Source organism: Colius striatus, chromosome 8, assembly GCF_028858725.1.
Source record: "Colius striatus isolate bColStr4 chromosome 8, bColStr4.1.hap1, whole genome shotgun sequence".
In the NCBI taxonomy this organism is placed as follows: Eukaryota; Metazoa; Chordata; class Aves; order Coliiformes; family Coliidae; genus Colius; species Colius striatus.
The window spans coordinates 22,238,052-22,244,923 of NC_084766.1; positions in this window are offsets into that span (position 1 = coordinate 22,238,052).

The following is a 6,872-nucleotide window of genomic DNA, read 5'->3' on the forward strand; positions in this document are numbered from 1 at the left end:
TTCTCTCCTTGCATGGGAGTGGAGGCGGCAGGTGCTCCTTGCGTATCCGCGGACCCCGCTTCCTCACACGGCCCCGAGCTGACAGCGAGCACGGAGAGCTGTTGAGGAACATCAGGTGCTGCTGTAACTTTTTTCTTTCTTTTTTTTTTTTTTTTCTAAGTAAGGTCTCCAGTTCAAACCCACGAAGATCTTAATAACTAAAAGGCTCAGAGCAAGACGAAAGGGGTGTTGGTGAAATGGAAATATATATATTTTTAATAATCTGGGGAGGTTGGTGTTTGGGGGTTGGTGGTTTTTTTCTCCTCTTTACATTGTTAACAAATGCCAAAATTCACCTTTAAAGCGCGGTCTTGTGTCTCGTAAATATCAGGTACACGTAAAGCGAGCTGACAGTTCTGATTATTTTTTCTCTCTGTGCTCATTCTCCCGGGCATTGGTCTTTCCAAGGGGTTTAGCTAATGTTCTCATCTGGAAGTGTTGGATTTGCAGCTTGATTTACTTAATAAATGTACAGTAAAGCGATGACCCGTTGCCCTCTGCAATAACGATGTGCATGATGCGAGGCAGCAGTATGGAGGGCCCCCACAACATTTTACAAGCTGTCGATTCAAAATCTTGAGAACAAGTTTAAGCAAAAAGAAAAAAAAAATTGCTGTATTATTGGAAAACAAATAAATAGAGGAAGAGATTATTCTTTTCTGACTTTTATACAAGCAATAGGCCTTGTTAAAAGGAAGTTTTAATGGCACAGTTATTACATTCCACTACCACTGCATAATCCCTAACAAGAAAAATGAAGCACTTAATTTTGCAGTTCTACAGCACCGCCCCTTTCAAATCCAATTGTTAGACCTCAGCCTTCCTCCTTCCACGGGTTGGAGGCTATTAAATCCGCATTCATGAAATGTCACATTTATTGAACTACATAATTTTTTAATATCACTAGTGCAGGTTTTATAGTTGATTTTATTGTTTTTATGGCCATTCGGGGCTCTAAAACCCGGATTTTTTCAATGTTGTCCTTATAATTTTTTTCACACAGTCAGAACTAATAAAATAGAACAGTTGTGACTTTTTAATGCAAGGGGTCTTGGAGTTTCAATATTTTCACTCTGCTGGATACTAAAACCAATAAAAATACATGAGATTTTAATTATTTTCTGGATTAAATAAAACCTTTTCCCTTTCTTTTGGAACATACCTTTTGTTTGTAGTTTCTGTTGTGAGAGAGATAATGCAGCTTCGGATAAAATACATTATTACCCATATTGCTGTGATGAATACAGTTTTGACAGGATTTTACAGTCTAATGGGAATTTAAAGTAAGGTGCTGTAGACACTACAAGATCAGTGCAACCAAAACTATGCTTTAATATTTCTATTATTTCTTCTCCAGGTTCCATCTGGAAAGCACTCCAATTTATCTGAAAAACCTCGGGAGGGAGACAGAAAAAAACCACACGCCTTTTCCCGATTAAAAACAAACCAAATCAAACAAACAAAAAAACCCTTTTCCATTAGTTTTCTTGGAATTCACTTGAAGCACCCCCAAGTTTTCTTGCTAATCTGGGGATTTCGAGGGGCAGTGGGGCAGGCTGTGTGCATCCCCGCACTGGCACAAGCTCAGCCCAAAGGGATCGGCTGGAGAACTCATTATTTTCTGTAATAACTTCGGGGCCCTGTCCTCCCCTTCCTTTTCTGTTGAAACCCTCCGCCTTCGAGGAGTTCTGAGCTCCAAGAAAGGAAAACTTTGAAAAATTAATAAAAGTCATGGCCCGCACTTGCTGCAGGCGGAGCCGCGGCCGGTCCCGACGGCGATGCCCGGGGGACGCCCGTCTGTCCCCGGGGCGGACAGAAACAGCGGTTCAGGCTGGGGAAGGTCGGTGCCAATGTGCTGCTTCGTGCGTCCCCCACACTGAGGGGCTGGCGGGAACGGGCTTGGACGCGCTCCTTGGGGAAAGCAGTGAGGGGGCTGTCTGCCAGCGGCCGCCCCCCAAGTGCCCCTCGACGTTGCCATAGCGGCCTCGCAGGACGGTGCTCCCGGGCTGTGCTATAAGCCTGGCCCAGACAGACTCGCTGGCTGCTTTGAGCCAATTTCCCTCCCCTTTCAAGACCTGATCCCGCCTGGAGTCCGGAGCAGCTTTCCCCGAGGCCAGCGTCCCACAGGTGCCTCGCCTGGCTCGGGGGGAAGCCCTTACCGGAGGATGCAGGCCGCTCACCCGCTCCGGCGGGGCTCTGGAGCCTCCCGCCGGCCGCCGCCTCTACCTCCTCCCGGTGCTGCGGGACGCGGCATCCCCGCCGAGCACGCCGGCGGCGGCGAGGCCCCGCTTCGCGGCCCGGCTGCGGGTGTCCGAGTGTCTCTCGCCCTCAGTCCCGGGGGGCGGGCAGCCGCGCCGCTTTAATTTCGTATTTGTGTGTAAGCGTCTTCGTGAGTGGGTTTTACAGCGCGGCGCTGACGTGAAACACCTGGACGGCCGCACCGCGGGCGCGCACGGCGCGGGGGTTGAGGCGGGAGCGGAGGGCGGCGGGGGCTCAGCTGCGTCGGTCTGTCCTCATCAAATGCGTTAACATTAAAAAACAAATGAAAAACCCAACCCCCCTCAAATGTCGGAAACTCAGGAAATGAGTGCTTCCAAACCCAGCGACAAACGCCAGGCAGTATTTCCACCGCACTCCCCGTTACCTGCCATAAACGCCCCACCGAAGATTTCTGATTCCTGGGGTGGTTATTCCGGGCAATACATCACCTAGTCTGCAATCTGTAAGTGAAATGAGTCTCGAAGAACAGAACTCTTCCCTTGCCTTGCAGGTTCTGTTACCACTAACGTGTATTTTTTTTGGCATGGTACCTGCTGGTTTCTGCTCTTGAAAACCTGAGTTTCACCCATAATAACACCCTCTGTGACACTGCAGGGTTCAGGAGAATTACACCTGAGATGAATCATTCCTAGATGCAATAACTGCGTTTGGCCACACAGAATTAATGAGCAATCCAGCAAAGTCCATCTTTTAACACCCAGAGTGGGCTACCAGCAGCCTCATCCCTAAATGCTATGGGGTGCTTTCCAAGAGGATCCAGCCCGCAGCCATTCCACCCCTTGCCATTACTGAAAATATTTCAAGACTCTTCCAAGAGAGGTGAGGCCACAGCCTTGAACACCTTCCAAGGAGGAAATAGGAGGGAGTTTACCTCTCTGATTTTCTTAGCACCATGGAAGCCAGACTGCTCCAGACAGAGGCACCGCGCATTGCAAGATGATGTCAGTTGGTGCTGCCGTCTTCCAGATAACTCATCTGTTAGATATTCGTTTCTTGTATCTTCCTCCTCCTTACCATCATGATTTGACTTACTAAATGAGTTACAACCATAATAAACGTTAAGGCAGGTCAGTTCTTAAAGGCATTCATTAGATGTAGCAAAACAAGACAAATCTTGGTCTAAAAAGGGGTGGACAATATATGAACTATTATTCTAGGCGGAGTTGGCAGGAGCTTATCATTTTCCGTCCTACATCCCTATGTTAATCTGATTATGATTTTGCCAAATTAAAATCATCCAGGTGGAAAAAAGTCTGTTCTGAGGGAATTTGTCTCATGCTGAGTGTGTTTAAGGTTTAAGCAAAACCAGTTCATCTGTTTCTGAGCATTAGGTTAGAGGAAAGCAGATTTTTTTGCTGGCATTTAGACATCCTTGCCTTCTACTGAAAACCTGTGGTGCCCCACCAGAAGGGAAACTTCTTCAGGAGATGAAAGTGTTCTGGAAAAGGTCAGCCAGGGGTTGCCTCTTTGGTTCTTCCTTTGTGCTTCCACCTGGGGCTGTGGTTTATGTTCAGGCAAAATAAAGATCCCAAAACTCTGCAGAGAGACACCGACACCTTGAGAACGTTTAAGCAACCCATGGGTCTGTCTTGTCTCCGTGATTATTTGAAGAGCTCTTCTTTCTTGGCACTGAATAGTTTTAGGTGTATGTGCTGACACCAGCAAGTGCCCTTTCCCTATGTGCTGTCATCAGGTTTGAGAAAGAAAAAAACCACACAATACAAAAGCTTTAATGGTGCTTTTGAGTCTTGTCAAGAATTTCAAAGCCAACACATGCCACACCATCAAGGGAGAATGTTGGTAAGGTGCCCCCATTTCCTCTCACCCCCAATATTGTTAATATCTCTTCTGGGACATCTTTCTTTGAAAAGTGGGATATGCAACATTTCTGGCTCTGTGGCAAAAGCTCTATACCATAAACATGGCTTTCTGGACTAGGGTCTCCTGGTGTTTACCATGATACCAGCTTCCCTAAACTAGAATCTAATTCAGCTGAAGTGTGACTTATTTCATCACAGTTTTCTTCTGAATTGCAATGAGGCATCCTATGAAACTATATAGGCTTTAATGTTTTTTGGAATGCACTTTTCTAACCCTTCTTTGGCTTGAAAAGTTTCATACCTGATCATTATGAGAATGTGGTGAACAACGCTATGAAAAACAAAGCAATATATTGTTCCTTACAGGCCCATATTTCCTATATATCTGCCATCACAGACCATGAACTATTTTGGATCCTGCCAATAAGTGCAAGCGAAAGCTGCTTGGTTAATTATATTTATTTGAGGTAGTGGCAACTGCAACATGTTAAAACTTCTCTATATTCTTATGTGTTGGCTACACACATACAGATTACACCCAAAAACACATATAATTCCCAGGGGCTAGATTGTCTCTCACATCTTGCACAATCATTTACGTAAGTGCAAACTGAATATAAAACACTGCTAACACAGACTGCTGGCTACTGTACACCCACTCTGTGTTGATACAAATGACTGTAACAATATATCAGACAATGAAGAATCTGCCTAAACTAAAGTGATGATAAAACACTTTTTTCTTTCCCAGAGTAATCAGGATACAAATTTTTGTATGTTTCAACAAAGACTTGTGCAGCAGGATTTTTCACTGTAACAATTCCAATGGGTCCAAAGTACACTCAGCTAAATTTGATGTCAGTAAGAATTAGGTATGAATAGGGAGTGCTACTTAGTTATTTTTGTTAATGTTTTCCAGAGTTTACACATTCACTCTGCATTTTTTAGGAAACTTTATCATTTTGGCATCATAAAATCAATCTCTAGGTAGGTTTGTTTTACCTGGAGCTGATACACACATGCAGTTGCTGTTAATAGTCAAATCTAGAAGCTTACAATAACAATCTAGCTAACTATTAATGGCTGTTTAACAGTGGAGTTAGAAGGATGGATCTGAAATCTGTCGTTATCTGAAAAATAGATTGCTAGACTCTCAGGTCCAGAAACTCTTCAAAGGCTTCATTTCCATGGGTAGAAGTGAAAATACTTGTGTAGATTTGGCACTAAAAGGCTAGAGGAGGAATTGTCTTAGAGTCAAATTCAGAACTTGTGTAATGGGTTTGAAGCTCACTGAAGCTGATGATTTTCATAGGCAAATCATGTATTTTTTGGTAAGAGAATGACAAAAGATGCTATGATGGTTGCATATGGAAATATCTAGTAAAGTACAATATGAAATGGCAGAAGTGAAAGGCAAGATCATTATACTACCAAGGAGCAGAGAAGAAAGCCACATGATTTGGGAGATATAGCAAAACCAGGATACTTTTCCTAGTCAAAGTGGAAGGTAAGGGCTTCCATTCAATGTGTGGGATATAAGAGCAATTGACTTGGAAAGTTACTTTAGTTTTATGGTTCTGAAGGCTTCTATCATTCAATAAACAGAGCGTTGTTTCAGTTCTGTATGATCTGTATTCACTGTTGGCTAAAATGATGTGAGCTCAAGCTGGCTCAGAGGAAGGTGTCAGTGAACAACCTGAGTGGGTCTTTGCCATATCTGGTTTCACTCATCTTCTTCGGGAATAATTATTTGTCAGGCAAGTCACCATTCAAGTCCCTTCAGAGTCTGGAAATAAGAGGAATAAATTTGCAAAGCTGCAGGCTTTCCCATGCTCTATGAGTTTATTTCATAGCCTTTTGGGGTTTTAAATTTTTATTCCCTGGAGTCAATCTGGGGAACTTTTCTTGGTTGAGCTATCATGTTTCTACACTTTGCTTCCCTGTGTCAGCAGTGCTGGCCAGGGAAACCTGTTGAAATGCTTGTGGAGCTGAGAGTACAACTCTCCTGGTAGCACCAATAGCAAGGTGCTTTATACCAAACATAATTACTCCTGAATGGAAACTGAGACAACAATATATGCTGGGATGGCAACAGCCTCACTGCAATGAGTACAAGCCGATATAAATTCCGTATATATCTGTAAAATCTGTATTTAGAACATTGCAGTTCTTTCCTAATACTGTAAGGATTTGGTTTGACTAACTTTTCAAAACTGCTGCTCTTTCTCTGTCCTTCCTTAGTTTGACCATGTCACAATCTTACCTTATCCCAGTACCAAGGCCTGAAATTTTAGGTGCAGACGTCAGGGTTTTAGTGTTGCAGGATCTAAGCTGTAGCCCAGATGTTTCCTTGAACTCAAAACATGACATCAGAGTCAAATCCAATGCAGATGCTAATCCAAATCTTGATCTTTAACCATACTTTATTTTAAATTGCTTGCTTTAAAACATTAGAGTAAAATTACTATAAAAATATGTATATAGGTTTCTGAATAGTATCCTCCGCAGTCAGGCTGCTGAGAAGAGGCAGCTGGACTTCAACCCAGAGCTTAGTGCTGTGTCCTTGTAGACACTGTTCAGCTGGCTGGTGATTTAGTAGAGTAATTCAGGGGCAGATTTACAGTCCACGCTTCTGTACCTATATCTGCTGGAGAGAGCACATGCAGGAAATGCCAGGGAAGAAGTACTGCATTGGGGCTCCTCTCCCCCAGCACAGTCAGCAAAACCCCATCA